This window comes from Salmo salar, chromosome 17, assembly GCF_965601325.2.
Source record: "Salmo salar chromosome 17, fSalSal1, whole genome shotgun sequence".
NCBI lineage: Eukaryota > Metazoa > Chordata > Actinopteri > Salmoniformes > Salmonidae > Salmo > Salmo salar.
Window position 1 is genome coordinate 3,327,543 of NC_138307.1, and position 27,597 is coordinate 3,355,139.

Sequence of the window (27,597 nt, forward strand, 5' to 3'; positions counted from 1 at the left end):
TGGTTGGAAATGATGAACCAACCCCTTTTCTACAACTAGTCTGCCATGACCCAATTCATGGCAGACTAAGCCAACCTCAGTGTGAGCTCTGGTTGCGAATGGTTGAACGACTACAACCTAAAGAAATTAACATTGTGTTTCCGATGATGTAAGGACTGATGTCCATACATTTTAAAGGGTGAATTTCAACGTGGAGGTGACAATCGCCACGCTGGAAGGATGAATTTTGACAATACCAGCCAGAATATAGCATGAGCTTATAGTATGGCAACTTGGTATGAACTTTGAACTGTTATTCACTAAAGAAGTGATACATCCTAGACGTCAAGTTATCAGCAGCAGCTGCAAATGTGCGTGGCCTAGGAAAGGATGGACAATCTCTTCAGAACGACAGGGTACTACAATGTATCCGTTGTTCCACATGACGAAAGGGTACTACAAAGTATCCGTTCTACCACACGACGACAGGGTACTACAACGTATACCTTCTACCAAACGACGACGAACTACAACGTATCCGCCCAGAAATATTCTTCAAAGCACAAAGGAGATCTCTGCTGGGCAACCCAGCCTTCCATCTTTGATTAATCTATCGAAAAGCAGCTCGGAGTAAATATATTTCTTGCATTTTCCTTTTCCAAATGGGCGGTTATTTAGATTGCATATGATTCTGTATTTACGATAGCATAGCTTCATAAGGTCCGATAGAGACCCAATCCTTTTATTCCTCAGTCTTCCCGCTCTTTCATTCAAACCCAACCCCCTTTCTTTGTGTAACCAGCCGTCATATCGGTTTCGTCCGCTAGGGACGTTTTCTTTTATGACATAATTAGTAATCAATGTATGATACATCCTGTGTATATGTAATTCTGTGTGACTATTTAGGTAAACAAGAATTTTACAATGTTCAGATGAGACTGAATGAGGTGACGATTAATAATTGACTGCTATTGATATAAAAGATTACCAGGTCTTTAAGAGTTTATTCAGAAGACAACAACTCTATAAACATTCTTCCATAGTGCCCTGACTTCCTAGTTAATTACATTTACATGATTAGTATAATTAGGTCATATTAATTACAGAGAATTGATTTTATAAAATAGCATGTCATATCATTTAATCCATAGTAAAGACACGGCAGTGTTCAAGGAGAACTTGGTGGGACAGATGACTTAAGGCAACATTGATCTTACCTCTGGTCTTTGATCTATGTCCTCCTCCGTTAGCAGACATTGTCTGAAGGGATGATATGGACATTCTTGACCTTGACCATAAGTGATTTACTGAAGTGGCCCCAGAAAACAAGGGGTTAAGCCCCAACAGCCCAGAAGACAAGGTGTCAAGCCAAAGAAAGCTGTTTGATGTGTAGTGAACTGAGCTTCTATTGATGTTCAGATCGCCGTCAGTTTTGAGTTAGGCATTTCACCTAATGGTGACTTAGACAGATATGTGCTTTGACCAGTGTTGTAGTGGCCCACATTTCATACATATGCCTAGTGTATGTAGCAGAGGCAAACTAGTCGCTAGCTGCTAGTTGTCTTGCTCCATCGAGTCACCGTCCTGTGCTGACACTCCCGGAGTTTGCCTCATGTTATGTTTGAGGCATTGTATCATATTCTGATGTGGACTACTGAGATGAGATGTAGTGGTAATAAATGCTAACTTAAGCTAATAAGGCTTATTTATTGTGATAGGTGCATACACGCTAATAGGTGTATTTTTCTGGGGCAGAGAGGGTGGGTCTCCAAGCCATGGGTCTCTCCAAGCTACATGTAGTTGTCATGACTGGCCTGTTCGGGTCAGGTTACCGTGGATCACAGTCCTACACAGACATCTCTCACTGCTGCAGAGAGGGGGTTTTATGACACCTCATGCCCATTGTCAATCTTAAGGCAGCAGACGAATCCTTTGTCCTCTCAGTATGGACGATTGGAATGTATGATGGGCCTATGGAGAACCTACCTCAGAACGGTAACATGCAATACATGAACTTTGGGACAATATATTTCATCAGCCAAAATGGTGGTAATAACGATAGACGGAATATGAAAATGAATGTAGTTTTTGTTATGTTATTAAAAGTTAAATGACAACATTATAATGAAAACATTGTAACTTGAAAAGTTTTCATAATATGCACATGATGTTTACATATTGTACGTTGAGTGGAAAATGTCCAGATCAAATAGAATGTTTTTGTAAAGATGAAATGTGAAGTTAGTTGTCTAAACTGGATCTGAGTAAAATCCATACTTTGCCTTGTAACTAGATACGCCCCAGAGAACTTGCCATAAAGACGGAAACTCCCCCTTCTGACCCGAGGGTATAACACTTGTGAGTTAAGAAATGTACAATTCAGACTAGGTGACCACGTGCTGCAGCCAATGTCTACGAGTAGTCGCAACCCCAAAACGCAACAAGAGGTTGAAGAAGACAAAGGAACCTCTTAACAATCAATGCATGCTACGGTTGAGTAGCTGTACCTGTATCTAAGGTGAATTCAAGCAGGTCCACCCGATTATTCTCGCCAAGGAATCGTGTGTCTACACTGCTTTCATTCCCAAGCTGGAACCATCTACACGGCTGACCGTCCTCAGAAGACCCCTCTTACAGAACGAGGGCGAGGAAACAGACCACTAAGAGAAAGACATCGTGTGGACAATCAGAGACTTACACCCGGTAACAAAAGAGGTGCCACCATAAGAGGAAAAGGCGGAACTCGATCCATGAAGAGATACCCCAACAAAGACCTTTGACAAGTAATTACATTATTATATTCTGACCCTTAGGAGCGGCAGTTCGGGGCAAGGTGTTAGGGCTGAACTAAGCATAGTTTACAAATGTATCCAAGTGTGCTTTCCTTTCTTGCACTCTCTCTTTCTCTCTCTTTCTATATCCCCATTTTGTGTAATATGTGTCATATTGTGTTGGCCCGCTAGGGACCTGTTTCATTGTACTAAGTTCTAATCAATAGTATAGACTGTGTTTTTGTGTATGTGTATCTTATATTATAATATAGCTTCTTAGTAAATAAATAATCAACTCAATTGGTGTGGTACGGAATGACTTAGTGAGACTCGGATTTGTGCAGATTTACGAATGATGTGACGTTCAGGATGAGACTGTACAGTCGTGGCCAAATGTTTTGAGAATGACACAAATATTAATTTTCACAAAGTTTCCTGCTTCAGTGTCTTTAGATATTTTTGTCAGATGTTACTATGGAATACTGAAGTACAATTACAAGCATTTCATAAGTGTCAAAGTCTTACTGACAATTACATGAAGTTGATGTAAAGAGTCAATATTTGCAGTGTTGACCCTTCTTTTTCAAGACCTCTGCAATCCGTCCTGGGATGCTGTTAGTTAACTTCTGGGCCACATCCTGACTGATGGCAGCCCATTCTTGCATAATCAATGCTTGGAGTTTGTCAGAATTTGTGGGGTTTTGTTTGTCCACCCGCCTCTTGAGGATTGACCACAAGTTCTCAATGGGATTAAGGTCTGGGGAGTTTCCTGGCCATGGACCCAAAATATTGATGTTTTGTTCGTCACCAAACTGTTCCTGGATGGTTGGGAGTAGTTGCTATTGGAGGATGTGTTGGTACCATTCTTTATTCATGGCTGTGTTCTTAGGCAAAATTGTGAGTGAGCCCACTCCCTTGGCTGAGAAGCAACCTCACACATGAATTGTGTCAGGATGCTTTACTGTTGGCATGACACAGGACTGATGGTAGCGCTCACCTTGTCTTCTCCAGACAAGCTTTTTTCCGGATGCCCCAAACAATCGGAGGAGAGACACATGAAACGAGGGGTTAATACGGTAATATGAAGGAAGTTGTAACCTATAACACACCTCGTTTATTCTCCTCAGGACTTTGAACGGCTCCACAAATCGCGGACCCAGCTTCCGGCAGAACAGGCGGAGGGACAGGTTCCGGGTCGAGAGCCAGACTCTGTCCCCCGGTTTGTACACAGGGGCCTCACTGCGGCAGCGGTCAGCACTCTCCTTGTGCCGTCCTACAGCTCGTTTAAGGCACTCCTGGACGGCACTCCTGGTCTACTTCGAGCACTGAACCCATTCCTCCACCGCAGGATCTTCTATCTGGCTCTGATGCCAAGGCACCAGGACTGGCTGGTATCCTAATACCACCTGGAAGGGCGACAGGTTAGTAGAGGAATGACGGAGAGAGTTCTGCGCCATCTCAGCCCATGGCAAAAACTTTGCCCACTCCCCTGGCCGGTCCTGGCAATAGGACCGCAGAAACCTGCCCACATCCTGGTTAATACTTTACACCTGCCCATTACTCTCGGGGTGAAAACCCAAAGTCAAACTGACCGAGACCCCAGCCTCTCCATAAACGCCCTCCACATCCTGGACATGAACTGGGGACCCCGATCAGAGACGATGTCCTCGGGCACCCCGTAGTGCCGGAAGACATGCGTAAACAGGGCCTCCGCGGTCTGTAGGGCCGTAGGAAGACCGGGCAAAGGGATCAGACGGCAGGACTTAGAGAACCGATCCACAACGACCAGGATCGTGGTGTTCCCCTGAGAAGGTGGGAGATCCATAAGGAAATCCACCGACAGGTGGGACCACAGTCGCTGTGGAACAGGGAGGGGCTGTAGTTTCCCACGCGGCAGGTGCCTAGGAGCCTTACACTGGGCGCACACCGAACAGGAAGAGACATAGTGCCTGACATCCTTAACCAAGGTGTGCCACCAGTACTTCCCTCTCAGGGCCCGCACTGTCCGTTCCACACCAGGATGACCCGAGGAGGGTAGAGTGTGCGACCACTGGATCAGACAATCACGAACACTAAGCGGGACGTACTTCCGACCAGCGGGACACTGAGGTGGAATAGGTTCTGACTGCCCCACCCGCTCGATGTCCGCATCCACCTCCCAAACCACTGGTGCCACCAGACAGGAGGCAGGGAGGATGGGAGTAGGATCGATGGTCCGCTCCTCGGTGTCGTGGAGACGCGACAGTGCATCGGCCTTCCAGTTCCGGGAACCTGGAATGTACGACAAGGTGAATTGAAACCTCGTAAAAAACATAGCCCACCTGGCTTGACGAGGGTTAAGTCTCCTCGCTGCCCGGATGTACTCCAGGTTACAGTGATCAGTCCAGATGAGGAAAGGGTGACATGCCCCCTCAAGCCAATGTCTCCACACCTTCAGGGCCTCGACCACAGCCAACAACTCCCGGTCCCCCACATCATAGTTGCGCTCCGCCGGACTCAGCACTGCTCCTAACCCAGCCTCGGACGTGTCCACCTCCACTATGAATGGCAAAGAGGGGTCCGGATGAGCCAACTAAAGGCTCTGTCTGCCTCTGCCGACCACTGCAGCTGCACCGGCCCCCCCCTTCAGCAGTGAGGTAATGGGAGCCGCTACCTGGCCGAAGCCCCGGATAAACCTCCGGTAGTAATTGGCAAACCCCAAAAACCGCTGCACCTCCTTCACCGTGGTTGGAGTCGGCCAATTACGCACGGCTGTAACGCGGTCACATTCCACCTCTACCCCATTGGTAGAAATGCGATATCCCAGAAAAGAGACGGCTCGTTTGAAGAACTCACATTTCTCAGCCTTGACGTATAGGTCATGCTCCAGCAGCCGTCCAAGCACTTTACGCACCAGAGACACATGCTCGGCGTGTGTGGCGGAGTAAATCAAAATGTCATCGATATATACCACCACACCCTGACCAAGCAAGTCTCGAAGAACCTCGTCTACAAAGGATTGGAAGACGGCGGGAGCATTCTTTAACCCATACGGCATGACGAGGTACTCATAATGGCCAGATGTGGTACTAAATGCGGTTCTCCACTCGTCTCCATCTCGGATACGCACCAAGTTATATGCGCTCCTGAGATCTAATTTTGTGAAGAAGCGCGCCCCGTGAAAAGACTCCACTGCCGTGGCAATGAGAGGTAGTAGGTAACTGAAACCCACCGTGATGGAATTTAGACCTCTATAATCAATGCACGGGTGCAGACCTCCCTCCTTCTTCCTCACAAAAAAGAAGCTTGAGGAGAGGGGTGACTGAGATGGCCGAATGTATCCCTGTCTCAAGGACTCATTGACATATGTCTCCATAGCCGCGGTCTCCTCCTGAGACAGAGGATACACGTGACTCCTAGGAAAGCCCGTGTTAGCCTGGAGGTTTATCACACAATCCCCTTGATGATGAGGGGGTAATTGAGTCGCCTTCTTTTTTACTGAAGGCGATAGCCAAATCGGCATACTCAGAGGGAATGTGCACGGTGGAGACTGGTTCTGGACTTTCCACCGTGGTCGCACCGATGGAAACTCCTATACACCTGCCTGAGCACTCCCTCGACCACCCCTTAAGAGCCCTCTGCCTCCACGAAATCTTAGGGTTGTGAGTAGCCAGCCAGGGAATCCCCAGTACCACCGGAAACACCGGGGAATCAATGAGGAACAGGCTGATACGTTCCTCATGACCCCCCCGCGTCACCATGACTAGTGGCACTGTGACTTCCCTCACTTGGCCGGACCCTAGTGGTCGACTATCTAGGGCGTGCACAGGAAAGGGTTGGTCCAACTGAACCAGGGGAATACCTAACTTAGTGGCGACCCCACAGTCCATAAAACTCCCAGCTGCGCCTGAATCGACTAGTGCCTTATACTGGAAGTGAGGGGAAAACACAGGGAAACAAATGGTGTACATGTGATTGACAGGGGACTCTGGGTGTGACTGGTGCTGACTCACCTGGGGGGGTCGATGTGGTGCTCTGCCTACCATCTGAATTCCCAGGTGGACCTCTCCAGCACCGGTTCGCAGTGTGCCCTCTATGACCACAATGGGCGCAGGAGAGGTTCCCCCCTCCGGTCCTCTTAGCTGCAGCCCCTCCTATCTCCATGGGCGTTGGAGCAGGAGGGCTGGGAGGTGGAACAAACAGACCCCGACTAGAACGCCCCCGGCAGCCAGCAGGTTGTCCATCCTAATGGACAAATCAATAAGCTGGTCCAGAGTGGTCGTATTGTCCCGGCAAGCCAGATCCCGGCGGACGTCCTCACGAAGACTACATCTGTAGTGGTCAATCAGGGCCCACTCATTCTACCCCGATCCGGCGGCGAGAGTCCGGAAATCCAGGGCAAAGTCCTGAGCGCTCCTCGTCTCCTGCCTCAGGTGGAATAATCGCTCACCCGCCGCCTTGCCCTCCGGGGGGATGATCGAATACCGCCCAGAAGTGACGGGCGAACTCCGGGTAGTCGCTCCTAGCCGAGTTTGGGCCCTCCCAGACTGCGTTGGCCCGTTCTAGGGCTCTACCCGTAAGGCATGAGACGAGGATACTCACCCTCTCTTCGTCTGGGGGGAGGGGGGGAGGGGGTGGCGGACGTTTGCCAGGTACAGATCTAGTTGTAGTAAAAACCCCTTGCACCCAGCGGCCGTACCATCAAACTCCCTGGGAGCCATGATCCGGATCCCACTCGTGTTGGGTTCGGTGGGTGCTGGTAGGGGCGCAGGGTGGTGAGTAGGCACTGGGGTGGGTGAGGGAGCAGCTCTCTCCCAGCTCTCCAAACGGGCCAACACCTGATCCATGGCCGTGCCCAGTCGTTGAAGGAGGCTGGCATGTTGTGAAACTTGATCTGCCATTGATGGTGATTCGGCTCCTGCTGACTCCATCTTATGGTGCGGGATTCTGTCTTAAGGAGCAGGAAACGGGTGAGTCAGGCGCAGGAGGCGAAATGTCCGTAGAATATATATTTAATAATGTCCAGAGTGAATACAACGACTAGGCAGGGTGGAAACCACAACCAAGAGGGAGAAAAGCTCCAAACTCAAAAAATACACGGGGCGCAGCCCGGCAACCCTATAACCTATAAAAAATGTTGTGTAAAATAAACCACATAGGGAAAATCATCCAGCCCTTAACCTCAACGTAACACAGAACAATCCCGCACAAATCCCAAACAAGAAAAAGACAAACTAAATACTCTCCCACTAATTACAAACAAGGAACAGGTGCGTACTGAACAGACATAACCAACAGACACATGAAACATGGATCGGTGGCAGCTAGTAGGCCGGCGACGACGACCGCCGAGCGCCGCCCAACCAGGGAGTGGCGCCACCTTCTGTGGACGTTGTGACAAATTTGGGAAACAGGAACTCATTAAAACAAACTTTTCCCATGGTTCCCCAGGTTACTGAATTAATGATTCCCTGATTAATTTAATCACGTAATTATAAACATAGTTAATTATTCTATAAACAGCAATTGTCAGATTAATGATACCAACGTTGCGACATTGTAGGAAACAGAGATATTATATGAGCAAGCGTTTGGGGTGGGAGGAGTTCAGCTCTGTTTGCATCCAGCCAGGCCAGCAGACTCATTATCGCCTTCAGAGTTGGCCATGTTTGGTTCCAGAGAGTGAAGGGGTCATGCACACTAAAACCTACCCACATGGGCTAACACGTGCAGGCATAGTCAGTCATGTGGAGTAACCAGGGAGGCTGAGCCTTAAGCGGCTGACGTGGGCAGGGTCAGGTGAGTAGGGTCCCCTTGGCCCCCGGGGAAACCCTCTTGACATCAAAGCACTTGTGGGGCCCGCAGAGTGTTTTCATACCAGCTCAGGTTACGGTAAAGAGGGGGAAATTGGAACCACAGGAGGAGAAGAAGGAACACACACACACTGTACAGGAATGACACCGGTAACTCTGTTATGTCCTAAGCTACTTCCAGAAGACACTTGTGTGTATGTAATTATGGTTTCTGCACAAGGCAATGTACTGTATAACCCTTCATTATTGACCCTACTACAACTACAGTACAACCAGAGCAGTCACCATAAAGAATACAGGTGACTGTAGCTACTGCATTGAGGTGGAGCAGACATGGACTGAGTAGAGTGAATTTGCCTGTAGACAATGATTATGGGTCAGTTTAGTATTTTCTCCCCCAAGATTAGGATTGGGGGAGGGGAAGCTGATCCTAGATGGACAGGCATGTTTTAGTTCTGTATCTGTAATATAATGAAGACCTTCCCATTTTCTACCACTGTGTATATTAAGAGTTACTGTAAAACCAGTGTAATAACCGGTCTATGTGATTGAACTGATTGAAGTTTGGCCTCCTAGGTCTTGATCAAAGTCAAAGTCAATGTGAAATACACACATATGGAGAACATTTCAGTGAAATCCTGTCGTTCACTGCACCCCGCATTGAATACAGTAGGTCTTTCTATATTTCACTCATTCATTCTTTCTTTCTTTTAATCCTTATACAGTACCAGTCAAAAGTTTGGACACACCTACTCATTCAAGGGTTTTTCTTTATTATTACTATTTTCTACATTGTAGAAAAGTAGTGAAGACATCAAAACTATGAAATAACACATATGGAATCATGTAGTAACAAAACAATTGTTAAACATATCAAAACACATTTTAGATTCTTCAAAGTAGCCAACCTTTGCCTTGAAGACAGCTTTGCATACTCTTGGCATTCTCTCAACCTGCTTCACCTGGAATGCTTTTCAGACAGTCTTGAAGGAGTTCCCACATATGCTGAGCACTTGTTGGCTGCTTTTCCTTCCCTCTGAGGTCCAACTCAGCCCCATCCATCTCAAATGGGTTGATGTTGGAGGATTGTGGAGGCCAGATCATCTGATGCAGCACTCCATCACTCACCTTCTTGATCAAATAGCCCTTACACAGCCTGGAGGTGTGTTGGGTCATTGTCCTGTTGAAAAAACTAATTATAGTCCCTCTAAGCGCAAACCAGATCGGATGGCGTATTGCTGCAGAATGTTGTGGTAGCCATACTGGTTAAGTGTGCCTTGAATTCTTAATAAATCAATGTCAGTGTCACCAGCAAAGCACCCCCACATCATCACACCTCCTCCTCTATGCTTCAAGGTGGGAACCACATGCGGAGATCATCTGTTCCCCTACTCTGCGTCTCATATAGACATGGCGGTTGGAACCAAAAATCTGATCAAAGGATATTTCCACCGGTCTAATGTCCATTGCTCATGTTTCTTGGCCCAAGCAAGTCTCTACTTCTTACTGGTGTCTTTTAGTAGTGCTTTATTTGCAGCAATTTGACCATGAAGGCCTGATTCCCACAGTCTCCTCTGAACAGCCCTGATTCACACAGTCTCCTCTGAACAGTTTATGTTGAGATTTGCCTGTTACTTGAACTCTGTGAAGCATTTATTTGGGCTGTAATTTCTGAGGCTGGTACATGTGATTAACTTATCCTCTGCAGCAGAGGTAACTCTGGGTCTTCCTTTCCTGTAGCGGTACTCATGAGAGCCAGTTTCATCATAGCCCTTGATGGTTTTTGCGACTGCACTTGAAGAAACTTTCAAAGTTCTTGAAATTTTCCAGATAGACTGACCTTCATGTGTTAAAGTAATGATGGGATGTTGATTCTCCTTGCTTATTTGAGCTGTTCATGCCATAATATGGACTTTGTCTTTTACCAATAAGAGCCATCTTCTGTATACCACCCCTACCTTATCACAACACAACTGATTGGCTCAAATGCATTAAAAATGAAAAAATTCCACAAATTATCTTTTAACAAGGCATACCTGTTAATGGAAATGTATTCCAGGTGACTACCTCATGAAGCTCGTTGAGAGAATGCAAAGAGTGTGCAAAGCTGTCATTAACCTCTCTAGGCTAGGCGGGACGAATTCGTCCAACCTACGTAACAGCCACTGCTATCCTGTGGCGCGATTTTTCAAAACCTTAAAAATCCTATTACTTCAATTTCTCAAACATATGACTATTTTACAGCCATTTAAAGACAAGACTCTCGTTAAGGCAAAGGGTGGCAACTTTGAAGAGTCTCAAATAAAAAAATCTATTTTGATTTGTTTAACACTTTTTTGGTTACTACATGATTCCATATGTGTTGTTTCATAGTTTTTATGTCTTAACTACTATTCAACAATGTAGAATATAAAGAAAAACCCTGTAATGGGTAAGTGTGTCCAAACGTTTGACTGGTACTGTATATGAAATAGAGGAGAAGGGCAACTGAGAGCCCCCACATCTGTGGCAACAAACAGAGGCGAGCACTGCATTTCGCCACGCGTCATTTTTCAAGGGGCCACTGCTTGTTTTCTCTCGACCTGAGCTCCATCAGTGGGAGTTTAAATGAAGAGTCCACTGCCGTTTATTTTACAGCACTCTAACAGGAATGCGTGGGGGGGGGGGGGGGGGGGGATACGTGCAAGAAATGGCCATCGAATTTGATAAAAAAATAACATTGTGCGTTTTACCCCAAGTCTGTGTGGGAGGCGTGAGGAAGAGGTCTTTAAGCGACAATGATAATGTTGGGTACGGCAGCATGTTGAACTCGTCTGCGAAATGTCTAAATGTCTGAGGTTGAAGGGGGTGGAGAGGAGGTGGGGGGAAATAATGGCAAAAAGGTGAGTGGGGAGCCAAAGCAAACACAGAGTATTACAATGGACCCCCTCACAAGCTGCTGGCGAGGCGAAGGTAACCGAGCGGCAGGAAGTGGTTCTCAGGTGTCACGGGGGTTAATTGTGATTTGGTGTTATCTTTGAAAGGGGACCCCTTCTCCGCCGCCTCCATACGGCCTGGTGCTAGCCAGCTGAAGAAACAACACAGTAATATTGTAAGTTATGAACACACTTGCATTGGACTGAGACACACATGCTTGCACACACACTTAAGCAAATGCATGCACACATGCATATACAGTACACACACTAATGCACGCATGTACACTATAGTTAAAACATTTGGGGTCACTTAGAAATGTCCTTGTTTTTTAAAGAAAAGCAATTTTTTTGTCCATTAAAATAACATCAAATTGATCAGAAATACAGTGTAGACATTGTTAATGTTGTAAATGACTATTGTAGCTGGAATTGGGTGATGTATTATGGAATATCTACATAGGCGTACAGAGGCCCATTATCAGCAACCATCACTCCTGTGTTCCAATGACACATTTTGCAATTATGTTAGCACAGCTGAAACCTGTTGTTCTGATTAAAGAAGCAATAAAACTGGCCTTCTTTAGACTAGTTGAGTATCAGCATTTGTTGGTTCGATTACAGGCTCAAAATGGCCAGAAACAAAGCACTTTCTTCTGAAACTCGTCAGTCTATTCTTGTTCTGAGAAATTAAGGATGTTCCATGCGAGAAATTGCCAAGAAACTGAAGATCTCGTACAACGCTGTGTACTAGTCCCTTCACAGTACAGCGCAAACTGGCTCTAACCAGAATAGAAAGAGGAGTGGGAGGCCCCAGTGCACAACTGAGCAAGAGGACAAGTCCATTAGAGTATCTAGTTTGAAAAACAGATGCCTCACAAGTCCTCAACTTGCAGCTTCATTAAATAGTACCCGCAAAACACCAGTGAAGAGGTGACTCCGGGATGCTGGCCTTCTAGGCAGAGTTCCTCTGTCCAGTGTCTGTGTTCTTTTGCCCATCTTAATCTTTTATTTTTATTGGCCAGTCTGATATATGGCTTTTTCTTTGCAACTCTGCCTAGAAGGCCAGCATCCCGGAGTTGCCTCTTCACTGTTGACATTGAGACTGGTGTTTTGTGGGTACTATTTAATTTCCAGCTACAGTAGTCATTTACAACGTTACCAATGTCTACACTGTATTTATGATCAATTTGATGTTATTTTAATGGACAAAAAATGTGGGTTATTTCAAAAACAAGGACATGTCTAAGTGACCCAAAACTTTTGAACGGTAGTGTAAATACACACACATTTGCTTGCACACACACACACACACACACACACACACACACACACACACACACACACACACACACACACACACACACACACACACACACACAAGTGCATGGATGCACAAGAATGCATGCACACATGTACACACACATAATATTTTACAATCTATTGCCCTTTTTGTATTCTCTTGCTTTCCCCCCTCTCTCTCTATCTCTCTCTTCACACACACACAAGTGCATGGACGCACAAGAATGCATGCACACAAGTGCAGACGTGTACACACACACGTCTGACGAGCCCGAAACGAATGATGTACTGCTTTCTCGGGAACAGGCCCAGATCCCTGTGAATTGCATGAAGAGGAGGCGGAGAAAAAGGGGCCAGACGGCATTTGTAGGCGATCGAATAAACCTCCAATTCCTTACATTCTGCTAGCAAATGTGCAATCTTTGGAGAATAAAATAGATGACCTACGCGGAAGATTAAACTACCAACGGGACATTCAAAACTAATATCTTATGCTTCACGGAGTCGTGGCTGAACAACGAAGCTATCAACATACAGCTGGCAGATTATACGCTGTACCGGCAGGATAAAACAGCGGCGTCTGGTAAGACAAGGGGCGACAGACTATGTATCTTTGTAAATAACAGCTGTTGCACGATATCTAAGAGAGTCTCGAGCTATTGCTCGCCTGAGGTAGAGTATCTCATGATAAGCTGTATACCACACTATCTACCTCTCCATTTTTCGAAGCTGTTTACATACCACCGCAGACTGAGGCTGGCACTAAGACAGCATTGAAGGAGCTGCCATAAGCAAACAAGAAAACGCTCAACCAGAGGCGGCGCTCCTAGTAGCCGGGGACTTTAATGCAGGGAAACTTAAATCCGTTTTACGAAATTTCTATCAGCATGTTAAATGTGCAACCAGAGGGAAAAAATCTCTGGACCACCTTTACTCCACACACAGAGAAGCATACAAAGCTCTCCCTCGCCCTCCATTTAACAAATCTGACCATAATTCTATCCTCCTGATTCCTACTCACAAGCAAAAATGAAAGCAGGAAGCACCAATGACGAGATCAATAAAAAAGTGGTCAGATTAAGCAAATGCTAAGCTACAGGACTGTTTTGCTAGCACAGACTGGAATATGTTCCGGGATTCCTCCGATGGCATTGAGGAGTACACAACATCAGTCATTGGCTTCATCAATAAGTGCATCGATGACATCATCCCCACAGTGACCGTACGTACATACCCCAACCAGAAGCCATGGATTACAGGCAACATACGCACTGAGCTAAAGAGGACCAAGCACGCCCACATTCTCATCAACGGGGCAGTAGTAGCGCAGGTTGAGAGCTTCAAGCTCCTTGGTGTCCACATCACCAACAAACTAACATGGTCCAAGCACACCAAGACAGTCGTGAAGAGAGCATGACAAAACCTATTCCCCCTTGGGAGACAAAAGATTTGGCACGGGTCCTCAGATTCTCAAAATATTATACAGCTGCACCATCGAGAGCATCCTGACTGGTTGCATCACTGCCTGGTATGCCAACTGCTCAGCCTCTGTCCACAAGGCAATATAGAGGGTAGAGCAAACGGCCCAGTACATCACTGGGGCAAAGCTTCCTGCCATTCAGGACCTCTATACCAGGCGGTGTCAGAGGAAGGCCCTGAAAACTGGGCCCTAGTCATAGACTGTCCTCTCTGCTACCGCATGGCAAGCGGTACCAGAGCTCCAAGTCTAGGTCCAAGAGCCTTCTAAACAACTTCTACCCGCAAGCCATAAGACTCCTGAACATCTAATCAAATGACTACCCAGACTATTTTCATTGCCCCCTCGCCCCGTCTCCCCCTCTTTTACATCACTGCTACTCTCTGTTGCTATCATCTATGCATAGTCACTTTAATAACTCTACCTACATGTACATCTTACCTCAATACACTGGTGCCCCCGCACATTAACTCTGTATCGGTACCCCTCTGTATATAGTCTCACTATTGTTATTTTACTGCTGCTCTTTAATTACTTGTTACTTTTATTTCTTATCCATATTTTTTTTAACTGCATTGTTGGTTAGGGGCTCGAAAGTAAGCATTTCACTGTATTCGGCGCATGATTTGACATACACACTTGTACACACAAATTTGTTCTTCAGAATATTTTACAATATATTACCCTTTTTGTATTCTCTCACTTTCTTTTCCCCTCTTGCTCTCTCTTTACACACACACACACACACACACACACACACACACACCACACACACACACACACACACACACACACACACACACACACACACACACACACACACACACACACACACACACACACTACAGTATGAACCCTCTGTCCCCGGCAGGGTAGCATGCACTAGCCATAATGACGGCCCCTGTGTGTGGCGTGCTAAGACAGCCTGCCGAGGGAAATTGCTGCCCTTGCACCTTGCATTCCTGGGTGGGGTGTCGGGTGGCGCGAGGGCCCTCAGCGGCTTTCCAGATTCGAAGTTTACTCTCAACAATGACTTCTGTGGATTCTGTAGCGTGAGGAGGAGGAATTTTGTCGATGAAGAGCCCATTCTTCGGAGACAAAGACAAAGGAACCGCATAGTCAGAGGACTATGTGCAAAGTCAGGGGAAAACAGCCAGAATTTACAATTCACATTCATTTGTTTCTGGAATTTGAATTCCACCCATTCTTTATGGTAGAACCATGAGCTAAATAGAAGTTGAACTGTCAAATAATGTCTGATGAATTGGTATCACTTTTGTTCTGAACATTTTTTTGGTGAAGATGCTTGAATTACGACACTGAAGAAATGTGATGAAATAATGCGAACTCAGCAACACAAAACTTCTCAGGAAAGTGCTCTCCCCACTACCTCTTGAGATTGATGAAACAGTTGCTAAGAGGGGCAGAGGGGTGGCAGTTCTGTCTTAAGGCCAAAAATCTGTATACTGTACTGTACATCTTTACAACCACAAGTGTTTGGGGATTTTTTAAAATCAATAAACAATTCTCTTGAAATAGACAGAGCATCTCTTTCGTCACTCTCTCCCTACCCTGACCCTGACAGGCCTTTGGCCACTGTGCTGGCTCCTCTCCTCCACTAACGTCTGCGTGGCGCTCCTTATCGGGAGATTCTCATCACTCGTTTGGCCCATTTATCACCTCACAGTGGTAAAATTACATAACACTGTTTACACACGGCGAGAAAATCACACATGGATTCAAATACAATTAGAAATGGTTAAGAGTTTGGTGTAGCCTGCCTAGAGTGCCAGATGGACGTGGTTTACAACTTTTGGGACTATTCTATTGGTCCAATAAGCCAGGCAAGCTCGATCGAGAACCGATACAGTGATTTAAAAGTAGTTTCAAATAGTGCTTCAACCCAGATCTGACGGAGAGAGGGCCACATTCTCATGTCACCGCTCAGGCAACAACAGGGGACCCTGTGGAGTGAAGCACTATATGGGGAAAAGAGAGGATTGTGAGGCGGAAGAACTCACAACTAACTCCGGCTGTGTATGAGCCACCGTGTTTATAGGTCACTTAACCCTGTGAGGCCCGGGTTGACCCCTATCCATAATGTTGCAAAAAGACGAGACACATTTACGTGCCAGTCCATATTTTAGCTGTCCTGCGGGGTCTGGGTATGGCGATGAAAAATGGGTTGGGAGTGGAGTGCCTTGGGAGCACGTGGGCACACTGTGTCAGCACATGGCCATGCATGTAACAGAAAGAGAGAGAACATGTGTAAGTGTGTGAATGTGTGTGTTGGTTCATTTGGGCTTGTGTCTTCCTAAGTGATGATTAAGTGCCTGGACATGCTAGTTCCTGTCATGACGTTGGCCTGTGGGTAAGGTTTATGACCCCCCCCCCCCCCATAAATACCTTTCTCCCTTCCCCTCTCTGAATCTACTGAAGGACTTGAATAGCCTGTGTTAAATATAGAGAGCCTGGGAATATCAAACAAATGGGGAAAGGTACCACATATTTTGTTAATAAAACCAGTTGGAAATATGCTTGGGAACGTAATGAGTATGTATGTCAGTTCGGTTGTCATCTGAGACATTATGACTGATGACAGGACGACATAAACTGTATCTGAGAAAGTATACGCCCTCTAGTTATCAGAGTCACATGGAATTGTTATGCAATTGAAATGTTTGATATTGAAAATGTTTGTTAGGAGATGAAATGTAATTTTAGCTTCCGAATGAGAGATTTGGGTTTTCATAAGGAAAGTGCCCTGCTCGATCAGTGGCCCAACCCTGTGAAGAGACAGGGGTTATAAACGATGAAACACCTCCCTCCCCCTCTCCACTATATAAACCTTTGACGAAAAGATAACAAGTGGTTCCAGTACGGGAGGTCTGCAGCCTCTACGTTAGAAGGACACACATGTCAAGTACAGAACTAAGCCAACCTCGGCGTGAGCTCTGGTATGAACTGGTATGAACTTTGAGCTTATTCACTACAGAAGTGCTACTTCCTAGCCGTTGAGTTAGCAGCGGCCGCTGTAACGTGGGCTAGGAAAGGACGGACGACGGATCCAGTCTAACAGACGGACGAAGATACCACCACGTATCCAATTTACCACCAGAGACATTCTTGCGAGGACAGGAAGGTCTGTTGGCCAACCCGGCCAGCATCTACGACCAATCTACCGAAGCGCAGCTCAGAGTAAATATTTATTGCATTTTCCTTTTCCAAATGGGCGGTAATTTAGAATGCATAAGATCATGTATTTACGATAGCATAGCTGCTGTTTCTCTGTTCCTAAATCTTCCCGCTCTTTCATTCAAGCCCAACCCCCTTTCCTTTGTGTAACCAGCCGTCATATCTGTTCCGTCTACCGGGACGTTTTCTGTATGACATCATTGTATTCTGTGTATTTGTAATTCTGTGTGATTAGTTAGGTATTTAGTAAATAAATAATTAAACCCAATTTTGTATTGCTGATTCAACTTGTTAGCCAGGGTTCGTGAAGATAACCAAGAATTTACAACTTTCATTATGAGACTGAAAATAAAACAAGGGTTAATATTGACTGCTATCGATGTAAAATATTACAAAGTATTTTAAGAGTTTATTCGGAAGATAACGGCTCTATAAACGTTCTTCCGTGGTGCCCCGACTTTCTAGTTAATTACATTTACATGATTAGCTTAATCAGGTAATATTAATTACAGAGAAATCATTTTATAAGTTAGCATGTCATATCACTTAATCCGGCATAGCCAAAGACACGACATTCCTATGGAGGTGTTTATGCGTGCCTTAGAGTGTGTGCGACTGTGCTCATGTGCGTGCATGTGGTACAAGTTATCTTGGACTCTGGGCCTCATCAGAGCGTCTCTCTGTTGATGTTTTCACTCTGCTCTGCTTTCTTTACCTCCCTCACCTGCTTAATTGATTGCCGTGATTTACGCAGTAATTATCTAAGCGTGTGTTTCTTGGGAATAATGGTGTTATGACGGCGGGAGAGGGCAGGCTCAGATGAATAAGTGGATTAAGTGCGGCACTCAAGGGAGGGAGGTTAAGGTTCACAGAAAGAAATGGAGAGAGAGGAGATAGGGAGAAAGGTGTTGGGCAGAGAGAGGAAGTATGAGGTGGAGAGGGAGAGAGAAGTGTAGAGAAAGTCAGAGAGGAGGAGAGAGGAGCTGAAAAGCTTACAGGCTCTTGCTTTTACAATACGCCATTCTTTTTCTTCTCAGCCATATCTAGGCCATAATTAAAATGTAATTCAAGCCAGATAGCCTTTATTGAAATTGTACCTGTTACGTTAGTTGACGTTGTAACGTTAGTTGCTAGCTAGGCTTCCGGGTGCGCAGCATCACATTAGTGGAAACCAACACTGTTCTCAGGGCAGTCCTGGTCCAGGCAATGCTATTCTGCACGAAGATGGTTGTTGACTGATGTTAAAGCATCTTTACATGATTTATCCTGACAATTGTGTAATTCATTAACAACTTAGCTATTGAAATGCAAGCAGCAGGTGATGAGATCAGATACAGAAAGTATTACAACACCAAAACATACACATAACAATATTTCAATCAAGTCAACTTTCAACAACATGTAATACAATAATATTAACATACTGGGCCTCCTTAGCAAAAATAAACAAGAATATAAAACAAAGATTATTCACTTTATTTTAAATGATGATGTAATGGAGAATGTGTTTACTTATACATCCCTCTCAGTCCATTTACCAAAGACGGCTATAGTAGAGGCAGAGAAAGTAGAGTATAGTAGAAAGTATAGTAGAGTTACAAGAGAAAAGGTTGGGGTGACAGATCTCCTGGAAATTCACCCTCCTGTAGCTTATCAATCAGCAGGCAATGTGAAATAGGCTTTTAGAAGTGTTGTCTTTATCTTTATAATTATCGTTAATGCCATCTTTGGTGTGCTTATCAACATACCTTTTTCCCACTCCTATTGCTCCTTGTGGAACAGCTTGTTGCCACAAAAAACAATTAGGTTTTCCAATGCCTCGCAAAGAAGGGCACCTAATTGGTAGATGGGGTAAAAATAAAAAAAGCAGACATTGAATATCTCTTTGAGCATGGTGAAGTTGTTAATTAAACTTTGGATGATGTATCAATACACCCAGTCATTACAAAGATACAGGCATCCTTCCTAAGGAAACCGCTCAGGGATTTCACCATGAGGCCAATGGTGGCTTTAAAACAGTTACAGAGTTTAATGGCTGTGATAGAAAACTGAGGATGGATCAACAACATTTTAGTTACTCCACAATACTTAACTAATTGACAGACTGAAAAGAAGGACACCTGTACAGAATACATGCATCCTATTTTCAATAAGGCATTAAAACAATACTGCTAAAAATGTGGCAAAGCAATTAGCTTTTTGTCCTGAATTGAAAGTGTTATGTTTGGGGCAAGTATCACTCTTCATATTTCAAGCATACTGGTGGCTGCATCATGTTATGGGGATGTTTGTAATCATTAAGGACTGGGGGGGTTTTCAGATAAAATTTTAACAGAATGGGACTAAACACAGGCAAAATCTTAGAGGAAAAGGAAAACCTGGTTCAGTATGCTTTCCACCGGACACTGGGAGATTAATTCGCCTTTCAGCAAGACACAAGGCCAAATCTACACTGGAGTTGCTTACCAAGAAGTCAGTGAATGTTCTGGAGTACCCGAGTTACAATTTTGACTTCAATCTACTTTAAAAATGTTTGGCAAGACCTGAAAATGGTTGTCTATCAATGATTAACAACCAATTTGACAGCACTTAAAGAATTTAGAAAATAATAATGGGCAAATGTTACACAATCTACATGTGAAAATCTCTTAGAGTCTTACGCAGAAAGAAACACAGCTATAATCTCTGCCAAAGGTGATTCTAACAAGTACTGACAGGGGGTTGAATACTTATCTAATCAAGATATAAATGATTAGTGTATTATCTTTTTTTATACACTAATCATTTATATCTTGATTAGATAAAAATTATCCTCCGTCCCAGTTTATTCAAGTTAGATAATCTTTGGATGCCAACCGCATTCCGACCATTGGAAGACATACCTTGGACAAAAGCCTATTCCTGCGCTTTCCCGCGATTGATCAAACATATTTGGTGTGTCATCATAGTGGCCTCTGACTTGTGGTCAGACTCGCTCAGGTGGAACAAACTTAAACTTCCATCTTTTTTCAATACTGATTTGCATGTTATTGAGAAAACAGAGAATTGTCAAAGACTGTTTTTCGCAAATGTCCTTTCTGAATATAAAAGTTATCATCTAGTTTTTCAAAAGTAGCTGTAATCTGATTACAATATTGTTGCTAGTAATGTAACAGATGACAGTACCGTCTCTTTGTATTCCCGGCCTTACATGTAATGTCCATTACTCCCCAACCCTGGTTGTTTAGCAACAAAGCCGACGTGTGTGCTATGGGGCAAAACAGACGGGGTTGACTGCTGACAACATGTAAACTATATTTAGTCTCCAAATGTTTATTCAAAATATAAAAACAGTGGCTTACGAAAGTATTCACCCCCTTGGCATTTTTTCCTATTTTGTTCCCTTACAACCTGGAATTAAAATTATTTTTGGGGGAGGGTTGTATTATTTGATTTACACAACATGCCTACCACTTTGAAGATGCTAAATATTTTTTGGGGTGAAACAAACAAGAAATAAGACAAAACACTGAAAACTTGAGCGTGCATAACTATTCACCCCCCCAAAGTCAATACTTTGTAGAGCCACCTTTTGCAACAATTACAGCTGCAAGTCTCTTGGGGTATGTCTCTATAAGCTTGACACATTTAGCCACTGGTATTTTTGCCCATTCTTCAAGGCAAAACTGCTCCAGCTCCTTCAAGTTGGATGGGTTCCGTAGGTGTACAGCAATCTTTAAGTCATAGCACAGATTCTCAATTGGATTGAGGTCTGGCCTTTGACTAGGCCATTCCAAGACATTTAAATGTTTCCCCTTAAACCACTCGAGTGTTGCTTTAGCAGTATGCTTAGGGTCATTGTCCTGCTGGAAGGTGAACCTCCGTTCCAGTCTCATATCTCTGGAACACTGAAACAGGTTTCCCTCAAGAATTTCCCTGTATTTAGCGCCATCCGTCATTCCTTCAATTATGACTAGTTTCCAATCCCTGACAATGAAAAACTTGGGGGATGGTGTTCTCGGGGTGATGAGAGGTGTTGGATTTGCGCCAGACATATCATTTTCCTTGATGGCCAAAAAGCTACATTTTTGTGTCATCTGACCAGAGTACCTTCTTCCATACTGTATGTTTGGGGAGTCTCCCACATGCCTTTTGGCAAACATAAAACATATTTGCTTATTTTTTTTCTTTAAGCAATCTTTTTTTTCTTGCCACTCTTCTGTAAAGCCCAGTTCTGTGGAGTGTAGGCTTAAAGTGGTCCAATGGACAGATACTCCAATCTCCGCTGTGGAGCTTTGCAGTTCCTTCAGGGTTATCTTTGGTCCCTTTGTTGCCTCACTGATTAATGCCCTCCTTGCCTGGTCCGTGAGTTTTGGTGGGCGGCCCTCTCCTGGCAGGTTTGTTGTGGTGCCATATTCTTAACATTTTTTAATAATGGATTTAACCCTGATCTGTACTTCTCCACAACTTTGGAGAGACTCCTTGGTCTTCATGGTGCCGCTTGCTTGGTGGTGCCCCTTGCTTTGTAGTATTGCCGACTCTTGGGCCTTTCATAACAGGTGTATATATACTGAGATCATGTGACAGATCATGTGTCACTTAGATTGCACAGAGGTGGACTTTATTTAACTAATTATGTGACTTCTGAAGGTAATTGGTTGCACCAGATCTTATTTAGGGGCTTCATAGCAAAGGGGGTAACTACACCACTTTTCCATTTTTACTTTTAAGGATCCGCCCCCTTTTTAAAAATGTTTTTTTCTAAAATGACATACCCAAATCTAACTGCCTGTATCTCAGAACCTGAAGCAAGGATGTGCATATTATAGATCTGGTAAAAGATAATACAAAGATAAAACCAACCGTTCTTTTATATTTTTTGTACCATCATCTTTGAAATGCAAGAGAAAGGCCATAATGTATTATTCCAGCCCAGGTGAAATTTAGATTCTGGCCACTAGATTGCATCAGTGTATGTTCAACGTTTTAGACTGATCCAATGAACCATTTAATTTCTGTTCAAAAATGTTGTATCAAGCCCAAATGTGCCTAATTTGTTTATTAATAACTTTTCATGTTCAAAATTGTTCACTTTCCTCAAACAATAGCATGGTATTATTTCACTGTAATAGCTACTGTAAATTGGACAGGGCAGTATGATTAACAAGAATGTAAGCTTTCTGCCAATATCAGACATGTCTATGCCCTGGAAAATGATCTTGTTACTTACAACCTCATGCTAATTGCATTAGCCTACATTAGCTCAACCGTCCTGTGGAAGGGACACCAATCCCAAAGAAGTTCTAAACAAGTTATTTTTTTCATTTCACTTCACTATTTGGAAAATGTTGTGTATGTCCATTACATGAAATCCAAATAAAAATCAATTTAAATTGCAGGTTGTAATGCAACAAAATAGGAAAAACACCAAGGCGGATGAATACCTTTGCAAGGAACTGTACACTTGGCTAAAAGGTGAGCCACTTTCATTGTACTGGTTATCTCAAGTTGAACTCAGAGTTGACTCCTCAAATCTGATTTGTAGTATAGGGCACAGGATGAAGCCTTCTCTGTTGCCATCTCCTCTGTCCCACCGCTACAGTACTGTGCTCCCAGTTCAACCCCAAAAACCTGATCGCTTTGAAAACATCCAATCACACGCATGCACACACTCACAGCACACACACACACACACACACACACACACACACACACACACACACACACACACACACACACACACACACACACACACACACACAGAGAGAGAGAGAGAGAGGCAGAGGAAACATAACACTAACACTGCCCACAAACAATTAACAAACCAATCAGTAATTAGGAATTGATGATTCATCATAATTAGATGGTAAGTGAGTATTGAATGACTCCACTCCAACTACTTAAGGCCTTTGCAGACTACGATTTTAGCCATCCTAGCAAATCAAACAAAATTGTATTGTCACATACACATGTTCAGCAGGTTTTATTGCGGGTGTAGCGAAATGGTTCATAGTAGAATAATATAGAATACAGAAATGACAGTAGAATAATATAGAATACAGTATATACATATGAGATGTGTAAACATTATTAAAGTGATTAAGATACAGTAGAACAGTATAGAATACAGTTTATATATAGTATGAGATGAGTAATGCAAGATATGTAAACATTATCAAAGTGACTAGTGTTCCATTTCTTAAAGTGGCCATTGATTTCTAGTCTATATCTATAGGCAGCAGTCTCTAATGTGCTAATGATGGCTGTTTAACAGTCTGATGGCCTTGTTTTTCAGTCTCTCGTTCCCAGCTTTGATGGACCTTTACCTGTACCGCACCAGATGGTCTGCCCAACGCGGTGCAATTGCCATACCAGGCGGATATACAGTCCGACAGGATGCTCTCAATTGTAAAAGTGTGTGAGGGTTTAGGTGCCAAGCTAAATTTCTTCAACCTCCTGAAGTTGAAGAGGCTCTGTTGCGCCTTCTTCACCACACTGTCTGTGTGGGTAGTCCATTTCAGTTTGTCAGTGATGGGTACGCCAAGGAACTTGAAGCTGTCCACCTTCTCCACTGCGGTCCCGTCAATGTGTATATGGGGGTGCTCCCTCTGCTGTTTCCTGAAGTCCACGATCATCTCCTTTGTTTTGTTGAGTGAGAGGTTATTTTCCTGGCACCACACTCCCAGAGTCCTCACCTCCTCCCTATAGGCTGTCTCGTCATTGTTGGTAATCAAGCCTACTACTGTTGTGTCGTCTGTAATCTTGATGATTGAGTTGGAGGCGTGCTTGGCCACGCAGTCATGGGTGAACAGGGAGTACAGGAGTGGGCTATGCATGCACCCTTGTGGAGCCCCAGTGTTGAGGATCAGCGAGGTGGAGGTGTTGTTTCCTATGTTCACCATCTGGGGCGACACGTCAGGAAGTCCAGGACCCAGTTGCGCAAGGGGTTCAGACCCAGGGCCTTAAGCTTAATGGTGTTGAATGATGAGCTATAGTCAATGAACAGCATTCTTACATACTGTAGGTATTCCTCTTGTCCAGATGGGATAGAGCAGTGTGCAGAGTGATGGCGATTGCATTGTCTGTGGATCTATTGGGGCGGTAAGCAAATTGAAGTGGGTCTAGGGTAGAGGTGATATGATCCTTGACCAGTCTCTCAAAGCACTTCATAATGACAGAGGTGAGTGCTACGGGGTGATAGTCATTTAGTTCAGTTACCTTTGCTTTCTTGGTTACAGGAACAATGGTGGCCATCTTGAAGTATGTGGGGACAGCAGACTGGGATAGGGGAATATTGAATATGCCTGTAAACACACCAGCCAGCTGGTCTGCGCATGCTCTGAGGACGAGGCTAGGGATGCCGTTTGGGCCGGCAGCCTTGCGAGGGTTAACATGTTTAAATGTTTTACTCACGTCGGCCACGGTGAATGAAAGCCCACAGTCCTTGGTAACGGGCTGCGTTGGTGGAACTGTGTTATCCTCAAAGTGGGCGAAGAAGGTGTTTAGCTTTTCCGGAAGCAAGACGTCGGTGTTGGCGATGTGGCTGGTTTTACTTTTGTAGTCTGTGATTGTCTGTCGACCCTGTCACATACATCTCGTGTCCGAGCCGTTGAATTGCAACTCCACTTTGTCTCTATGCTGACGTTTTGCCTATTTGATTGCCTTGCGGAGTGAATAACTACCCTGTTTGTATTTTGCCATATTCCCAGTCACCTTGCCATTGTTAAATGTAGTGGTTAGTGCTTTCAGTTTTGCGTGAATGCTGCCATCTATCCACGGTTTCTGGTTAGGGTAGGTTTTAATAGTCACAGTGGGTACGACATCTCCTATACACTTCCTGATAAACTCAGTCACCGTTTCAGTGTGTTAATCTAAATGATTTTCGCAAGCTACCCGGAACATATCCCAGTCCACGTGATCAAAACAATCCTGAAGTGTGGATTCTGATTGGTCAGACCATCATTGAATAGTCCTTAGCACGGGTATTTCCTGTTTGAGTTTCTGCCTATAGGAAGGGAGGAGCAAAATGGAGTTGTGGTCAGAATTGCTGAAAGGAGGACGGGGGAGGGCCTTGTAAGCATCCTAGAAATTTGAATAGCAGTGGTCGAGTGTTTTACCCGCGTGAGTACAACAGTCGATATGTTGATAGAACTTCGGCAGCCTAGTCCTAAAATTTGCTTTGATAAAATCCCCTGCTACAATAAATGCACTCCAACTACTTAAATTTAAAGAAATCCTTGCCCTGAGCTCATCGATTTTGTTATCCAAAGGCTGAACATTAGCGAGTAATATACACCGAAGCGGTGGGTGGTGTGTGCGCCTCCTAAGTCGAACCAGCAGGCCGCTCCGAGTGCCTCTCTTTCGCCGACAATGTTTTGGTTCAGTCTCTGGAATGAGTTCAATTGCCCTGGGGAGCTAGTCGCGAGGCCGCCATCTCTGTCGGCGCCAGAGTTAATTATTATGCCAGGATTCTGCCATCCCAGACAACCTTTTCACATCATTGGCAAATTCTTAGGTCATAAACGATTGTCGGACGTCTAGGCTCTTCAGTCTGAGGTGAGCCAGGTACTTAGGTCTGCCAATTTAAGTACCACTATGTGGGTAGTAGGCTCCGACAAAGTTCTGGCAGTGTCAGAATTTCTTTGCCTTTATCGTGTGGTGTGGCTGGTGTTACGAGCCGATCCCGGTGACTGACCAATAGAAACAAGGCCGACACTGAGTATGCACACATTAATAAGATTATTGTGAATAGTCAGATTAATAAAATGTTTTAATTTAAACGTCTGCATGCTGTGCAAGAAGAACAATTTCCCTAATAATCTTGTTGACGTGACACATCTGAAATCAGGCTACCTGATGGGATTTCGAATCATGCACAAAATCACCAATCCAAATAAATGTTCTACCACAGTAACCTTGTAACTTTGGGGAAGCCTACCGATTCTGAGTTCAGACAGTTTGTATGCCTATGTCAGCTGACGTAGCCACGAAGGCCAATCGCAGATTGTGAGGATAGAATGTGACAACAGAATCGTACAATATGGCAAGGTTAATATCAAGATTTTAATTTGGCAACATCGCACAGTGTGAAGTGATAATCGTGAAAGACTTAATCCTACGTAGAGTTTACAAAGGCCTTTAGCATCACTGAGATAGATGTACTGTAGCATGAGGTCATAAAGACAGATGAAGACATTTTCACCTCTATTGTGGCTTGCTGTGCCTCTAGCTCTTTCTTCAATTTTTTGTTGTTGTGCCCACTCCTGAAAGAGAGGTTTCATTAGAGTCCATTGAACAACAAGGCAGAATTTTACCCTCCAGCGGTCTCTAATAATGCTCTCATTGTTGGACCATACACTACTCTTATACAATCTGCTACATTAGTTTGTAACACTGTTCACTACATTAGACAAACTCTGATTAGCTTAAATTTGCCTGCTGAATGTGTGTGTTGCACCTGGAACTGAGGTCAGTCAGTGGGCATGCCCGGTCTGTGGGTGTTCTTCCACCAGTGGCTTGTATTCATGGTTGCCAAGGGAAGACGGCCTTCCGCTGAATATTTGACCAATACAAATTATTAAATGATTTATCTTTCGTCTCTGTGTTTTCATACATTTCATTTTTTATTCATTTTTTATTTTATTTCACCTTTACTTAACCAGGTAGGCCAGTTGAGAACAAGTTCTCATTTACAACTGCGACCTGGCCTAGATAAAGCAAAGCAGTGTGACAAAAACGAGAACACAGAGTTACACATGGGATAAAGAAACATACAGTCAATAACACAATAGAAAATCTGTATACAGTGTGTGCAAATTAAGTATGGGGGTAAGGCAATAAATAGGCCATAGTGCCAAAGTAATTACAATTTAGTGATAGATGTGCAGATGAGGATGTGCAAGTACAAATACTGGTGTGCAAAAGAGCAGAAAAAAATATATGGGGATGAGGTAGGTAGTAGGTTGGATGGGCTATTTACAGATGGGCTGTGTACAGCTGCAGTGATCGGTAAGCTGTTCTGACAGACGATGCTTGAAGTTAGAGAGGGAGATATAAGTCTCCAACTTCAGTGATTTTTGCAATTCATTCCAGTCATTGGCAGCAGAGAACTGGAAGGCAAGGCGGCCAAAGGAGGTGTTGGCTTTGGGGATGACCAGTAAACTATACCTGCTGGAGCGCGTGCTATG